Source organism: Giraffa tippelskirchi, chromosome 10, assembly GCF_054371585.1.
Source record: "Giraffa tippelskirchi isolate mGirTip1 chromosome 10, T2T-mGirTip1v1.2.pri, whole genome shotgun sequence".
Taxonomy (NCBI): domain Eukaryota; kingdom Metazoa; phylum Chordata; class Mammalia; order Artiodactyla; family Giraffidae; genus Giraffa; species Giraffa tippelskirchi.
In genome coordinates, this window is record NC_137284.1 from 81,646,677 (window position 1) to 81,663,119 (window position 16,443).

At 37.5% G+C, this 16,443-nt stretch overlaps 1 protein-coding gene across 2 annotated transcripts in view; it reads right to left on the minus strand.

The window, feature by feature from the left end:
• The window catches only part of LOC145524398 (uncharacterized), a 1,208,145-nt gene that overhangs the window by 868,686 nt on the left and 323,016 nt on the right, over window positions 1-16,443 (minus strand). The window lies entirely within an intron of this gene.

The window sequence follows — 16,443 nt, forward strand, 5'->3', positions numbered from 1 at the left end:
TCTCTATGATTTCAAAATTATTTCATTTTATCTTTATTGATAATATAATAATTTAGTTTCTGAAAGCAATATATGAAAATATCATATATTTTAGAGTGTCTTTACAGAAGGACAGTAACTCAACTAAAACACCAAAACCTGCTTTTCTTATCACCTGCACTAAAAAAAAAAAACCTCACTGGACAGAGGTCACATTCCCAGGGGAAAGGAAATTAAAATGAATTCAATAAAGATATTTGATGGTTGTTTTTCCATCTTATGTGTTCATAAGGTTACAACAATTTATGGTAACAGCTGTGAGTAGGCGTGATTCATGTCAATGTATGGCAAAAACTGTTACAATATTGTAAATTAATTAGCCCCCAACTAAAATAAATAAATTTATAAAAAAAAAAAAAAAAGAATACTTTTTTCCTGTTCACTTTGGTGACATGAGTCACTGACTTTTTCTTTTGGATATTGATACAAAGGAAATTTTTGTTTAATTCAAATACTTCATGTTATCTGAAAAAATGCACTATTTTGCACATAGTGCATTTTTTAGAGATAAAACTTTAACAAAAGAAGTTATAAATTTAAGATGTACACATGACATTGGTATAATATTATGATGAATACTTCAGGTCTTGAATCATCTGAGAATGTCCAAAGTTCAGTATAACATCTTATAAATTCCACTTTGACTCCATATTATTCTATGGCCATGGTTTTCAACTTAGCTATGCTATTTTTCGAGATGATTAGAAAATAAGGTATTTGAATCATTCAGATTTTTATTAGAACTTATTCTACTATTCTATTGAGTAGAATATGGATAATAAAAAGATAATAAAATTCAAAGTAGTCAAAGGTATCATATAGATGGTGATAGTGATACATGCTCAGTCACTCATTGCATCCAACTCTTTGCAACCCCATGGACTGCAGCCCATCAGGCTATCTTTCTGTCCATGGAATTATCCATAGTGTTATATTTTTTACCAAAACTATTGTTGAAAATATAGGTGAGTTATACCTAGCCTTTGGTTTAACAACAATGACAATAATAAATCTTGAGACCCATTCACGGGAGGCACAGTATTTATGGGAGCTTTTAGGTCTGCTATATAATATAACATAACATAATGTAACATAATACAATATAAATGATAGTATATATCATCTTCCCTCATCTCCTGTAACCACTGAAGCTGATGGGGTGGGTTTTTCATGGGTTATGATGTTTAGAAACAGCAGAATACATAGTCTGTTGTCAAATTTTCACTTGGACCAAAATCAAAATCTATGGGAACAGACATTCCTGGTTACATAAGATGCAGAGTCAGCCAAACCAAATCATGATGACATATCTTTTAATTTTCCACCTAGCACATGACATTTTTCTAGGAATAAAATAAAATTTATCTAGGCAAGCTATGTTTACAGGTAGAATAATTGTTTCAAGTAGGTTTCTCCCTATAACAAACAGTTTGCATGCATGCTTATAATAAACATTCATTTAGTAGTTTACCTGAACTGTCAGAGGATTCATTGAAGCCTTGTTGAGTGTAAGGATTGGGTTTTCCCTTCTCACATATTTAAGAAATGTTTTGAGTTCAAAGAGGGGGAGACAACTCACATAAGATTACTATAGTAAATTTTTCCAATAGTGTTTGTTCTGAGCAGACAGTGGAAGGTACTTGAATAAAGTAAGTCTGGCAAGACTTGAATGCTTCAGTAGTGGGCAATGGGAGTTGTTTTTAGAGCAGTGAAAGTATAGAGACAGATGAATTTTTATTTTCTGAGTTAACTCACTTTCAGTGACATGAAAGGAAACTGTGGGATGGTGACTAACACAAGTGGGAAGAGTGGAAAGGCTCGAGAAAACCAAAATAGAGTTTGTGTTTAGGGCATTTCCTTAATTGTCGCTTCTTGAGTTAACTCCCCCTCTATTTTCCATCACACGTCTTTGCATTGCCTTGAATTTAGCTTTTAAAACATTTGCTACAACAATGATGATTTTATATGTAACACACACTATTTTGGAAGGTCTGGTTTTAGCGGTCTTTAATATTTTTAAGTTAATGTGGATTATTTACTATAACAACATTTGGAAATATTGAAGCAAGGATCCATTGGAAACCAAACCTAATAGTGTGTTAGCAGAATATAAAACCAGAAGCATAAATATTTTCAGACCTTTCAAATAGATGAATATTCATTGAAAGAGTTACTTTTGTGATAGACTTCTGTGATCCACTCAGTTATCTCTTTAGAGCAGCAAGTAAAAAATGATCAGGGAGGCTGACAAGTTAAGAACACTCTTGATTATATTCCTTCCTTAGGTTCCCTTGTTATCATATTTTCCTGGACTCCTTTCCTGGTTGCTTATTTTTACTTAACCTTTCTTTCGCACTGTTTTCTAACCAATAAATACTGGGTTTCTTCAGATTTTACTTCTTGCCCCTTCTTAATATTTTCTCTACCTATGATGTCCCACAAAAATTTCTATAATAATGGAAATTTTCTGTACGCTTCACTGTCCATGTGCCAAGCTTGACTAGTGATTAGTCAATTGAAATGTAGCCAAGAGAATATTAAAGAATACAAAAGAAATGTTCTCCTCTAATTATGCTACCCAATGTCACCACCATCTCTTTTATCTATTCCTTTACTCCTCCTCCTTGTCTTTTCCTGTTTTCCTCTTTGATTTATTTTCTGTTTTCTCAATTCACTTCCTTTGAAGATCTCCTTCATATACAAAGACTGATTTATTATTGCTATTGACCTCCAAGTTTCCAGGTCACCTATACATACACTGATTTATTCATCATATATTCATCAGGCAGTTAGTAGGTTCTAGGCACCATCAGATGTAATTCAACAGAGAAGACTGACTTTGAAGAAAGAATTACAAGTGTGATGACTTGCAGGAGGTGAATATCTACCTGAAGGAAATTTTTCCAGTGACATCTTCCAACCTTATGTAATGTAGCATGTTCATATACGGGAGTCATTTAAGGATTTTAGGTAATGGTAATGTTCCTGAATCTGGAAAATATAATCTCAATTGTTATAGGGTTCCTTTGTTCTGGGGGTAAAAAAAAAAAAAAAAAAACCACGAATGGACAAAAATAACAGTGAGAGCAGTAATGAAACTGTCTAACCCTGAAACCAGAATTAAGTATCATAGTGTGTTAATGTAAATTTTGTGAATTGTTTAGCTGGACTTCTTTCTTGTAGAGACAGTGTAGGAAAAGTTAGGAAGAACAAGAAATAGCTCTTGGCCCTCTTAAAGGAGAGGGCAACGTGCAAACTCATCTGCTTTTTGGGTGCAGTGGTGTGGCCGTTGTTGCCCTAGCTTGATTGCTTAATGAGGGAGTTTCGGTGCAGTTTGTGGAGAACAGGAATATTGCTTGCAGAACATGACTTGAAAAAAGTAAAAATAGAAGAAATTGCTTTACTCACCACTACCAACTTTGTTTTTTAAAATTTCTATTTTATAGAGAACTGAAAAAAAGTACCACAATGAATAACTGTAAACCCTTCACTTAGAGTCACCAAGTGTTTATATCTTCTGTCATTGCTTTATCTCTATATATATTTATACACATACTTTAACCATTTGAAAAGTAGACTGAAAGTATAAAGATTCTCCATTAATATGTCAGCATACACTTTCTAAAAATAAAGACATTCTACATAATCAAAATATCATTATCAGATCTAAAATTATTATTTCATGTGTTAGTGGCTCAGTCGAGTCAGACTCTTTGTGACCCTATGGACTGTAGCCCACCAGGCTCCTCTTTCCATGAAATTCTCCAGGAAAAAATACTAGAGTAGGTTGCCATCCATTTCCTTCTCCAGGAAATCTTCCTAACCCAAGGACTCAAACCCAAGTCTCCTGCATTGCAGGCAGATTCAATATCTTCTAAGCCACAAATAATTGTAATTGTCTATATATTCCCAATTGTCTCAGAAGTCATAAGTTTCTGCCTCTTTTAAAGAAAAAAAAAAGTATTATCTTTTTGCACAAATGAAAGCATATTAACCTATCAAAATTTTTGCACCTTGATTTTTTTTAACCCATAAAAATAGGTGCTGGATATCATTTCTCTATCAATTTATACAAAATTATCTCATTCTTTCTAATTACTACTTAGCACTTCTTTTTGCAGATATGCTATAGCTTATTTAACCAGTCTCTTATGGCATTTAGGTTCCCAAATTTTGCTCATAACTAGTAACCTTTTGCATATATTGTTTTGTATTTTGGAAGGCCTATCTGCAGGGTGATTTCCCAAAAGTGAGATTTTCAGGTCAAAGGGAAAAATGTATACAAGGATTTTATTGAATACTGCCAAAATTCCCTCCAAAGAGCTTGGCTATTTTGCAAAAAGTCAGAGTGCCCTATTCCCAAAAGCTCCAGGTGCAGAGTATGTTATCAAGTTTTTGAAGTTTTCCAGTCTAAAAAGTGAGAAATGGTAATCTCAGTATAGCTTTAGTTTGCATTTTTATTGACTAAAATAATGCATATTTTCAGATGTTTTATGACTATTTCCCTGTGTTAAATTCTATTCATGTGCTTTGCCCACTTTCTATATACTTTTTATCTTTTATTTCTTAATATTTAAAGTATATTTCTAAATATTTAAATATGTTAATATTAGAGAGATTTAGCTAATGTATACTTCTGTGCAATACTGTGTAGAGTTTTTGTTGTTTCTGACCCAAGTGATACAGAAGTTCTTGCTTTTTACTGGTCCCATTACAGAACAACTAATCATCTTTTCAGATTTAACATAGATCAGTGTCCTGGATGGAGCCTTTCTGGAGTTATTCCTCCCTGCTTTTCCCCTGAGACATGAATAGCATTTCCTTCCCTCCATCAATTGGGAACAAAAGAAGAGGAATTGAGACAGAGTACTGGGGAAGATTTGGAGATGCTGATCTCTCTGATAAAATGTACAATTAGAGTGAAATGTTGTGGAGGAAATTATTGACACATAAGAAAGAGAAAAGTTGATGAAGATTCATCAACACCATCCTAATCATTTTCCATATGGTTATGGAATCTGGCTAATGGCCTTTGCACTTCCTATACAACTGGAATACACTGCTGAATGGCCTTGAAGACTACATTCTTTGCACATACCAAAGTCCATTTCTAAACCTGTCCGAAACAAGGTAACAGAGAGGAAATGACAAGTTGAAAAACTGTTTAGAGGTAACAATTTTAGGATATGACGATTGATTGCTTTGGACAAGGATTTGTAAAACTGCAGGAAATTATGTCTCAACCATGGTACACATCAGAAACCCTCAGAGGGGTTTTTCAAAGGTAATTTTCCAAGACCACACCCCATCCTTAATGAATCAGAAGCTTTATGACTGTGCCCAAGGCTGCTGGCATATATGCACTTGTGGAAAGATGAGGATGTTGAGTATGAGGTGTGAAATGAGACCTCTATATGTTCTGATAATAAGCAACTTTCATATAGGTTTATTGACCATTTAAGCTTACTCATTTTTTCCGTTGTATTTTAAAAATTTATTATTGCCTTTTTTAAGAGATTTTTTTTGGATATCCTGATGATAATCCTTCATCAGCTACACATATGACATAACTTGCTCAGGTTACAGCTTATCTTTGCATTTTGATTAAGGCATCTTTGAACTTAAAATAGCATTTTTTAAAAAATTTAATATAGATAATGCATGAATCTTTATTTTTTTGTTTATTCTAGATATCTTCTTCAAACCATATTTTCCTGACCTGAAGTCAAAATCTCTACTGTTTTCTAAAAGTTTTTAAAACTTTTCTAGTTTGCCTTTCACAATTCAGTCTTGAATCCAGTTAGAACCATTTGTTTAACAGTGTGAAGTGTTAAACAATGTGAAGTAGAAAGTTCATTTTACTATTTTATGTGTGTGAGTGCATATATATGGGGCTTCCCTGATGGCTTAGTGATAAAGAATCTGCTTGCAAAGTGAAAGACACAGGAGACATGGGTTTGATTATTGGGTCAGAAAGATTCCCTGGAGGAGGGCATGGCAGCCCACTCCAGTATTCTTGCCTGGAGAATCCCATGGACAGAGGAGCCTGGCGGACTACAATCCATAGGGTCACAAAGAGTCAAATATGACTGAAGCGACTCAGTATACACCCACACACATATATATACATATATACAGAAACACACACACAGTTTTCCCAGTACTATTTGTTAGCAGTCAGACTGCTATTTCACAAGTCTGTTTAGGAAACAGAAACACTAGTGAATTCAATGGAGGCAGTTGGGGAAGGACTGAAAACTTTCAGTAGACATTTACAGGAAAACTTGTATGGACAAGAATGGCTTCATGACCTGTACAGTTGCAGAGTCCCATGTCTAGAAGGGCCTGATTTCTTTTATTAACTTTATTTATATTCAAGTGACATTGGTTTATGAGCTTCCCAGGTGGTGCTAGTGGCAAAGAACTTGCCTGCCAGTGCAGGAGATGTAACAGACACAGGCTCGGTCCCTGGATTGGGAAGATTCCCTGGAGGAGGGCACGGCAACCCACTCCAGTATTCTTGCCTGGATAATCCCATGGACAGAGGAGCCCGGCTGGCTACAGTCCACAGGGATACACAGAATCAGACACGACTGAAGCGACTTAGCAAGCATGTATGTGTGACATTGGTTTATAATAGTATATAAGGTTCTTAACAGTATATAAGATTCATGTGTACAGCATTATGTTTTTATATCTTTATACCCTACGATGTGTTCACCACCCAAAATTTAGTTTCCATCTGTCACCATACACTTTGATCCCTTTTACTCATTTCTCCCTCCTCCCCACACTTTCCCACCTGGTAACCACTACTCTGTTCTCTGTATCTACATATTCATTTGTTTCATTTCACATTAAATTTATTTATTTTTGTGTACTTGATTGCTGGTTTTATATTCCACGTATAAGAGACATCATACAGTATTTGTTTTTCTCCATCTGACTTATTTCACTTAGCGTAATACACTCAAGAGTCATCCATATTGTCACAAATGGCAAGCAGTTTCACTAATGGGCATAAGTCTGGAAAAAACAAAAACACTCATTTGACAAGACACAGGCACCCCAATGTTCATAGCAGCATTATTTATAACTGTCAAGACATGGAAGCAACCAAAGTGTTCATCAACAGATGAATGGATTAAGAAGATGTGGCATATATATATGGGTATACATATATATATAAACAATGGAAAGCAATTCAGTCATAAAAAAGAATGAAATTCTGTCATTTTCAGTAACATGGATGGACTTAGAAGACATTGTGATAAGTGAACTAAGTGAGAGAAAGACAAACACGTTATCACTTATGTGAAAATCTAATAAACAGCAAACAAGTGAATGTAAAAAAAAAAAAAGACTCACAGATACAGAAAAAAAAAAACCTAGTAGTTACAAGTAGGGTGAGGAAAGAGGGGAGGGCAAGATAGAGGTAGGAAATTAAACGTACACGCTATTAGGTATAAAACAGTTCAGTTCAGCTGCTCAGTCATGTCCAACTCTTTGTGAACCCATGGACTGCAGCATGCCAGACTACTCTGTCCATCAACAACTCCTGGAGCTTGGTAAAACTCATGTCCATCGAGTCGGTGATGCCATCCAACCATCTCATCCTCTGTCATCCCATTCTCCTCCTGCCTTCAATCTTTCCCAGCATCAGGGTCTTTTCCAATGAGTCAGTTCTTTGCATCAGGTAGCCAAAGTATTGGAGCTTCAGCTTCAACATCAGTCCTTCCAGTGAAAATTCAGGACTGATTTCCTTTAGGATAGACTGGTTTGATCTCCTTGCAGTCCAAGGGACTCTCAAGAGTCTTCTCCAACATCACAGTTCAAAAGTATCAATTTTTGGTGCTCAGCTTTCTTTATGATCCAACTCCTACATCCATAGATGACTACTGGAAAAACCATAGCTTTGACTACAAGGACATTTGTCAGCAGACAAAGTAATGTCTCTGCTTTTTAACATGCTGTCTAGGGTTGTCATAGCCTGTCTTCCAAGGAACAAGTGTCTTTTAATTTCATGGCTGCAGTCACCATCTGCAGTGATTTTGGAGGGCAAGAAAATAAAGTCCATCACTGTTTCCATTGTTTCTCCTCTACCAATTTGGAACCAGTCCATTGTTCCATGTCTAGCTCTTATTGTTGCTTCTTGAACTGCATACAGGTTTCTCAGGAGGTAGGTCAGGTGGTCTGGTATTCCCATCACTTTAAGAATTTTCCACAGTTGGTTGTGATCCACACAGTCAAAGGCTTTAGTGTAGTCAATGAAGAAAAAGTAGATGTTTTTCTGTAACACTCTTGCTTTTTCTATAATGCAATGGATGTTGGCAATTTGATCTCTGGTTCCTCTGCTTTTTCTAAATCCAGCTTGAATATCTGGAAGTTCTCAGCTCATGTACCATAGAAGCCTAGCTTGGAGAATTTTGAGCATTACTTTGCTAGCATGTGAGATGAGTGCAAATGTGTGGTAGTTTGAATATTCTTTGGCATTGCCTTTTTTGGGGATTGGAATGGAAACTGATCTTTTCCAGTCCTGTGGCCACTGCTGAGTTTTCCACATTTGCTGGCATATTGAGTGTAACACTTTCATGGCATCATCTTTTTTAAGATTTGAAATATCTCAGTTGGAATTCCATCACCTCCACTAGCTTTGTTCATAGTGATGTTTCCTAAGGCCCACTTGTCTTTGCATTCCAGGATGTCTGCCTCTAGCAGAGTGATCACACCATCATGGTTATCTGGGTCATTAAGATCTTTCTTATATTGTTCTATGTATTCTTGCCACCTCTTCTTAATATCTTCTGCTTCTGTTAAGTCCATATCGTTTCTGTCCTTTATTGTGCCCGTCTTTGCATGAAATGTTCCCTTTGTTTCTCTAATTTCTTTGAAGAGATTCCTAGTCTTTCCTATTGTATTAATTCATCCTTTGCATTGATCACTTAAGAAGTCTTTCTTATCTCTCCTTGCTCTTCTTTGGAACTCGGCATTCAGATTGGCCTATATTCCCTTTTCTCCTTTGCCTTTTGTTTCTCTTCTTTTCTCAGTAATTTGTAAGGCCTCCTCAGACAACCATTTTGCCTTTTTGCATTTCTTCTTTTGGGAGATGGTTTTGAACACCGTCTCCTGTACAATTTTACAAACCTCTGTCCATAGTTCTTCAGGCACTTTATCTATCAGATCTAATTCCTTGAATCTATTTGTCACTTCCACTGTATAATCATAAGGGATTTGATTTAGGTCATACCTTAATGGTCTAGTGGTTTTACCTACTTTCTTCAATTTAAGTCTGAATTTGGCAATAAGGGGTTGCACTCTGAGCCACAGTCAGCTTCCAGTCTTGTTTTTGCTGACTGTATAGAGTTTCTCCATCTTTGGCTGCAAAGAATGTAATCAATCTGATTTCGGTATTGACCATCTGGTGACCATCTGGTGACCATCTGGTGATGTCCATTTGTGGAGTCGTCTTTTGTGTTGTTGGAAGAGGGTGTTTTCCAGGGCATTCTCTTGGAAAAACTCTGTTAGCCTTTGCCCTGCTTCATTTTGTACTCCAAGGTCAAACTTGCCTGTTATTCCAGCTATCTCTTGACTTCCTACTTTTGCATTCCAATTCCCTATGATGAAAAGGACATCTTTTTTTGGTGTTAGTTCTAGAAGGTCTTGTAGGTCTTCAGAGAGCCATTCAACTTCAGCTTCTTTGGCATTAGTGGTTGGGGCATAGACTTGGATTACTGTGATATTGAATGGTTTACCTTGGAAACAGAGGTCATTCTGTTGTTTTTGAGATTTCACCCAAGTACTGTATTTTGGACTCTTTTGCTGACTATGAGGGCTACTCCATTTCTTCAAAGGGATTCTTGCCCACAGTAGTTGATACAATGATCATCTGAATTAAATTTGCCCATTCCAGCACATATTAGTTCACTGATTCCTAAAATGTCGATGTTCACTCTTGTCATCTTTTGTTTGATCACTTCCAATTTACCTTGATTCATGGACCTAACATTCCAGGTTCCTATGCTATATTGTTCCTTATAACATCAGACTTTACTTCCATCACCAGTCACATATACAACTGGGTGCTGCAGCCCATGGGGTCGCGGAGAGTCGGACACGACTGAGCGACTTCACTTTCACTTTTCACTGTCATGCACTGGAGGAGGAAATGGCAACCCACTCCAGTATTCTTGCCTGGAGAATCCCAGGGACGGGGGAGCCTGGAGGGCTGCCGTCTATGGGGTCGCACAGAGTCGGACACGACTGACGCGACTAAGCAGCAGCAGCAGCAGATTGCCAGGAGAAATATCAATAACCTCAGATATGCAGATGACACCACCCTTATGGCAGAAAGTGAAGAAGAACTAAAGAGCCTCTTGATGAAAGTGAAAGACAAGAGTGAAAAAGTTGGCTTAAAGCTCAACGTTCAGAAAACTAAGATCATGGCATCTGGTCCCATCACTTCATGGGAAATAGATGGGGAAACAGTGGAAACAGTGTCAGACTTTATTTTTTTGGGCTCCAAAATCACTGCTGATGGTGATTGCAGCCATGAAATTAAAAGACGCTTACTCCTTGGAAGGAAGGTTATGGCCAACCAGATAGCATATTTAAAAGCAGAGACATTACTTTGCCAACAAAAGTCCGTCTAGTCAAGGCTATGGTTTTTCCAGTGGTCATGTATGGATGTGAGAGTTGGATGGTGAAGAAAGCTGAGCGCCGCAGAATTGATGCTTTTGAACTGTGGTGTTGGAGAAGCCTCTTGAGAGTCCCTTGGACTGCAAAGAGATCCAATCAATCCATCCTAAAGGAGTTCAATCCTGGGTGTTCATTGGAAGGACTGATGTTGAAGCTGAAACTCCAATACTTTGGCTACCTCATGCAAAGAGTTGACTCATTGGAAAAGACTCTAATGCTGGGTAGGATTGGGGGCAGGAGGAGAAGGGGATGACAGAGGATGAGATGGTTGGATGGCATCACTGACTCGATGGACATGGGTTTGGGTAAACTCTGGGAGTTGGTGATGGACAGGGAGTCCTGGCGTGCTGCAATTCATGGGGTCACAAAGAGTCGGACACGACTGAGCGACTGAACTGAACTGAGACTTCTTCATTCTTTCCTGAGCTATTTCTCCACTTTTCTCCAGCAGCATATTAGGCACCTATCGACCTGGGGAGTTCATCTTTCAGTGTCATATCATTTTGCCTTTTCATACTGTTCATGGGGTTCCCACAAGATGGCAGAGTAGAAAGACATATGCTCATCTTCTCCTGTGAGCACTCTAAAATTGCATCTCACTGCTGAACAACCATTGACAGGAAAATGTTGGATCCCACCATAAAAAGATATACTATGTCCAAGGGCAAAGGAGATTCCTCAACAAGATGGTAGGAGGGGCAAAATTGCATTTAGAATCAAATCCCATACCCGCCAGAGATGCTTGGAGGGCTCAAACAAAATTTTGTGAATACCAGGACCCAGGGACCCCACAAGAGACTGAGCCAGACTTTTTGAGTGTCTTCTGTGAAGGTCAGCACTGGCCTGCTGTGGGGTCAGGGGCTCTGGCTGAAGCAGCCCTGGGAGGCGCAGCATGTGAGTCCTACCATAGAGCCACAGAGCAGACAACCACAAATCAGGGAACAATTATACCAAAGAAGTTCTCACACTATTGTGAAAGTTCTAGGGCTCACAACATATTTCACACCTGGGGATCTGTCAAAGGGACTGAGAACCGCCAGGGAATTTGACTTTGAAGGCCAGTGGGATTTGATTACAGAACTTCCACAGGACTGGGGAAGCAGACTGTTGAAGGGCACAAACAAGACCTTGTGTGCACCAGGACCCAGGAGAAAGGAGAAGTGACCCTATAATAGACTGAACCAGATCTGCCTGTGAGTATCCAAGAGTCTCTGGCAGAAGTATGGGTCAACAGTGGCCTGCTGTGGGATCAGGGGCATTGAATACAGCAGTCCTGACATAAGTCCTTTTGAAGGAGGTCACCAGGCCAAACTACAGGGAAGGAACAAAGCCCCATTCATCAACAGAAAATTGGATTAAAGATTTACTGTGCATGGCCCCGCCCATCAGCACAAGATCCAGATTCCCCCACAGCCAGTCCCTTCCATCAGAAAGCTCCCACGAACCTCTTATCCTTATCCATCCTTATCCAAGAGAACAGACAGAATGGAAATCACCATTACAGAAAGCTAACCAAACTGATCACTGGATCACAGTCTTGTCTAGCTCAATGAAACTATGAGCCATGCCATCTAGGCCACCCAAGATGGCCGGGTCATGATGGAGAGTTCTGAGAAAATGTGGTTCACTGGAGAAAGGAATGGCAAACCACTGCAGTATTCTTGCCTTGAGAACCTCATGAACAGTATTAACAGCATGAAAAGATATAACATAAGATACAAAGATATCTTATACAACATGGGGGATATAGCCAACATTGTATAATAAATTTAAATAATTACAAGCTATATAACTTTTCAAAATTATAAATCACTGTATTGTATACCTGTAACTTATATAATATTATACATCAATTATACTGCAAATAAAAAAAATGGATAAAGACCAGAATATCACTATATTGTATATCTGTAACTTATATAGTATTATACATCAACTATACTGCAAATAAAAAAAATGAATAAAGGACAGAATATACATTCTTGCAAAGAAGACAAACAGATGGCCAACAGGCACATGTAAAAAAGTCCAACATCACTAATTATTAGGAAAATGCAAGTCGAAACTACAATGAGATATCTCCTCACATCTGTTAGAATGACTGTTATCAAAAAGGCAAGAAATAATGTGTTGGGAAAGATGGAGAAAAAAAGAGGACTCTAGTCCTCTTTTGACAAGAATATAAATTGGTGCAGGGAATGGAAAACAGTACAAAAATTCCTCAAAATCTTAAGAGTAGAACTATCATACAGTCTAGCTGTCCCACTTCTGGGTGTTTATCCAAAGACTATGCAAATGTTAATTCAAAGATTTATGCAGTCTATGTTCATAGCAGCATTATATACGATAGCTAAGACATAGAAGCAATCTAAGTGTTCATCAATAGAAAAATGGATAAGAAAATGTGGGATACATACATTGTTATTGCTGTTTAGTTGCTAAGTTGTGTCTGACTTTTTTGTGACCCCATGGACGGTAGACCACCAGGCTCCCCTGTCAATGGGATTTCCCAAGCAAGAATATCAGAGTGGGTTGCCATTTCCTTCTCAGGGGATCTTCCTGACCCAGGGATCTGCATCTCCTACATTGGCAGGTGAATTCTTTACCAGGAGTCTTTCCCTGAGTCACCAGGGAAACCATATATATATATATATATATATAATAGAAGTGAGTGAACTTAATTTAATGCTCTCCTATTGCCATATTGAAATTTCTAATAATTTGTAAATATGGAGCCTCTCTTTAATTTTGCACTGGATGTACTGGTCCTTACAAATCATGTCTAGAAAATGTTATCTGGCAACATTTGTATTTAGACTGTTTTTGTCATCTTCTGTGTCTATTTCCATTGGTTGAGATCTTACAGATTTAAGAATATTCAGTTACTCTTCTATTCAAGAGCAGATTCTACTTTGTGTTTTCCCTCTCGCATTAAAATTTTCAGCTAGTTCCACGGATAAGAAGATTAAAAAAAAACACTCATATATTAGTAAGAAATAACAGATTACCAAATGATTCGCTCTGCTATAAAACAAAGTGATAAAAAAATCAAAGCTCAATCAGCCTAACAAAAAGGTAATATAGAGAGAACATGTGGTGACTGTCAAATGTCAAGTAAGATTATTGTCCCTCACATACTTTTTCAGAACAGGTTGGATTCCTTGCCTCCCCATTGAAATCCACCAATTAGAAATATAAGTAACTATGTACTCCTCTGGAGAAGGCAGTGGCACCCCACTCCAGTACTCTTGCCTGGAAAATCCCATGGACGGAGTAGCCTGGTGGGTTACAGTCTATGGGGTCGCTAAGAGTCGGACACGACTGAGCAACTTCACTTTCACTTTTCCCTTTCATGCACTGGAGAAGGAAATGGCAACCCACTCCAGTGTTCTTGCCTGGAGAATCCCAGGGACGGGGGAGCCTGGTGGGCTGCAGTCCATGGGGTCACTGGGAGTCGGACACGACTGAGCAACTTCACTTTCACTTTTCCCTTTCATGCACTGGAGAAGGAAATGGCAACCCACTCCAGTGTTCTTGCTTGGAGAATCCCAGGGACGGGGGAGCCTGGTGGGCTGCCGTCTATGGGGTCGCACAGAGTTGGACATGACCGAAGCGACTTAGCAGCAGCATATACTCCTCTAAGACCTTCAACACAGATTTTTGACTCTGTACTTTGCTTCCTATGTACACCTAGTTGAGATCAACACATACTGAGCACCTGGAAATTTAGGCTGTGAGGAGGAAAAGAAAAAGTAACAGGAGATGATTTGGATCCTCAGAGAAGGACAGAGACAGATCAAATACCCCAGTGATGGTTTTTGTGTAGTATGAATATATCCCCATCTTACAACTAGTCCTGTAAGTCATGGTGGAAAGCACCTATACCCTACTTTAAATTAATATATCTGGCAAGGATGGTTACTTTTTGGTTTGAAAGTATCAATAATCAGTCTTCATAAAGTAGTGGAAGAGATTAGTGAGGGGAATGATTAATTGAAAAATCTGGTGTGGGAAACACAACAGAGAGTAGAAGCTAGGAAAGTTCATAACCATAAGGGTGTCTAAGTGAGCAGACACTAGAAGCAGAAAGGAAAGAGCTGCCCTTTACAGCCATGGCTCTGGGAAGCATGGGTGAGTGGTCTCCAGGTTAAATACGAGAATAATGACTTGCTTCTCAATGAAGAAATGTTCTCAAACTTTAAGTTATTTACTTGAAGTGAAAGTGAAACTTGATTGTCCAATATTTATCTAAAAGTGGTGAAACCATTTAAAGGTAGAAGTTAGTTAATAAAATCTTCATTATTTTCTTAAACCAGTAGAGGGACCCATTTCTCATGCCTTTTTTTTTTTTTTTTAACTTCTTCCTCTTTGAAAGTCGTTTTTGCTGTTATTACAAGACCCCAGGAATTCTAATCATTGCTTTTACAGTTTGGGGCCCCACAAAATTACAATGATAAGGTCTTTGATGATGAGGAGTCATGTCCAAGAGCAAGTGAATGAGGCAGGGTCATCTGAAATAGAAAAATGAATCTAGGAAAGAAAACTGAAAAGCAGGTGGAAGAATGGTCCATGTTCTTAGGGGAGTTAAGGAATGACAGAGATAGTACTTTGGAAAAGATGGTATAACCTGTAAATCAATTCAGAAGTCAAAAGTGATAAACATGAAATCAAAGAAAAGAAGATCTAGGACAGAAGACTCAGGGGATCCCTCTGGCCATGGTCTGCAGAGACAGAAACTCCTTTGGCTCCTGGAGGGGTTAGAATAGAGTTCTGCTTTGCAAGGAGAAAGCAGAGAAAAATGAGAAGAAAGAATTACAACAATAATGGGCATTGTAAGCTGTAAAATATTTTCTCCTTTCTAGTTTAGAATGGAGTTTTCCCATTAGTAGGTCAAAATTCAAGCGTAAAAGGTGAAATTAATTTAGTAAACAGGGACCAAGATAAAAAAAAAAAAGAAAGAAAACCAAAACATGAAGAGACAATAATAGAATAAAATGGAAATGGAGTAAAATAGAATTGAAGGTATAGGTATATTAAGAATAAATAATTTAAGAAATTTGCTTTAATTTTATATGTCTATAGATGAACATACATTTACGTGTATGTCTAACTCTGAATAGAAGTAAAATACATTCAAAACAAAGATTCTAGATTACTTCAAGTTTTCTTCCAGCTCTAAGATAAATATCTTAAATATATTAATATAGTTAATGTATATATCTGAGATGTAAATATCTTAAAAATCATTGGAATCTTGGGGCTGGGGAGATCTTCAGGAGACTAGGAGAAAGGAAAAAATAGAAAAACACATGATTTTAAAATCTAACTTACATATACAAGGTATCAAAATTGTGTTATAGTCACATAGAATTTATGTGTCTTTTTAAAAAAAACTTTTCAAGCACTTTTTTACTTAATCTGGTCAGGTTATACACTTATTTCAATATAGTTTTAAAGATGTTTTTTAGATTCATTTGTTAAGACAGCAGTTGGAAAGGATGATGGGGGAAGTAGGAAAAAATAAAGCAAAATTTGAAAGTTGTTTCCTTCAATTATAGCACAGAGCAGCTACCTATTATATTTATTCACCAGGGAATTTAAAAAAAAAAAAAAACAAAACCCTCCACTTTTCTCATTGCATTCCCAGCATCCGTCAGATTGGACTTCTAAGGCAATAAGAAAAGGCTGCTTGCTAAACCAAAAATTTGT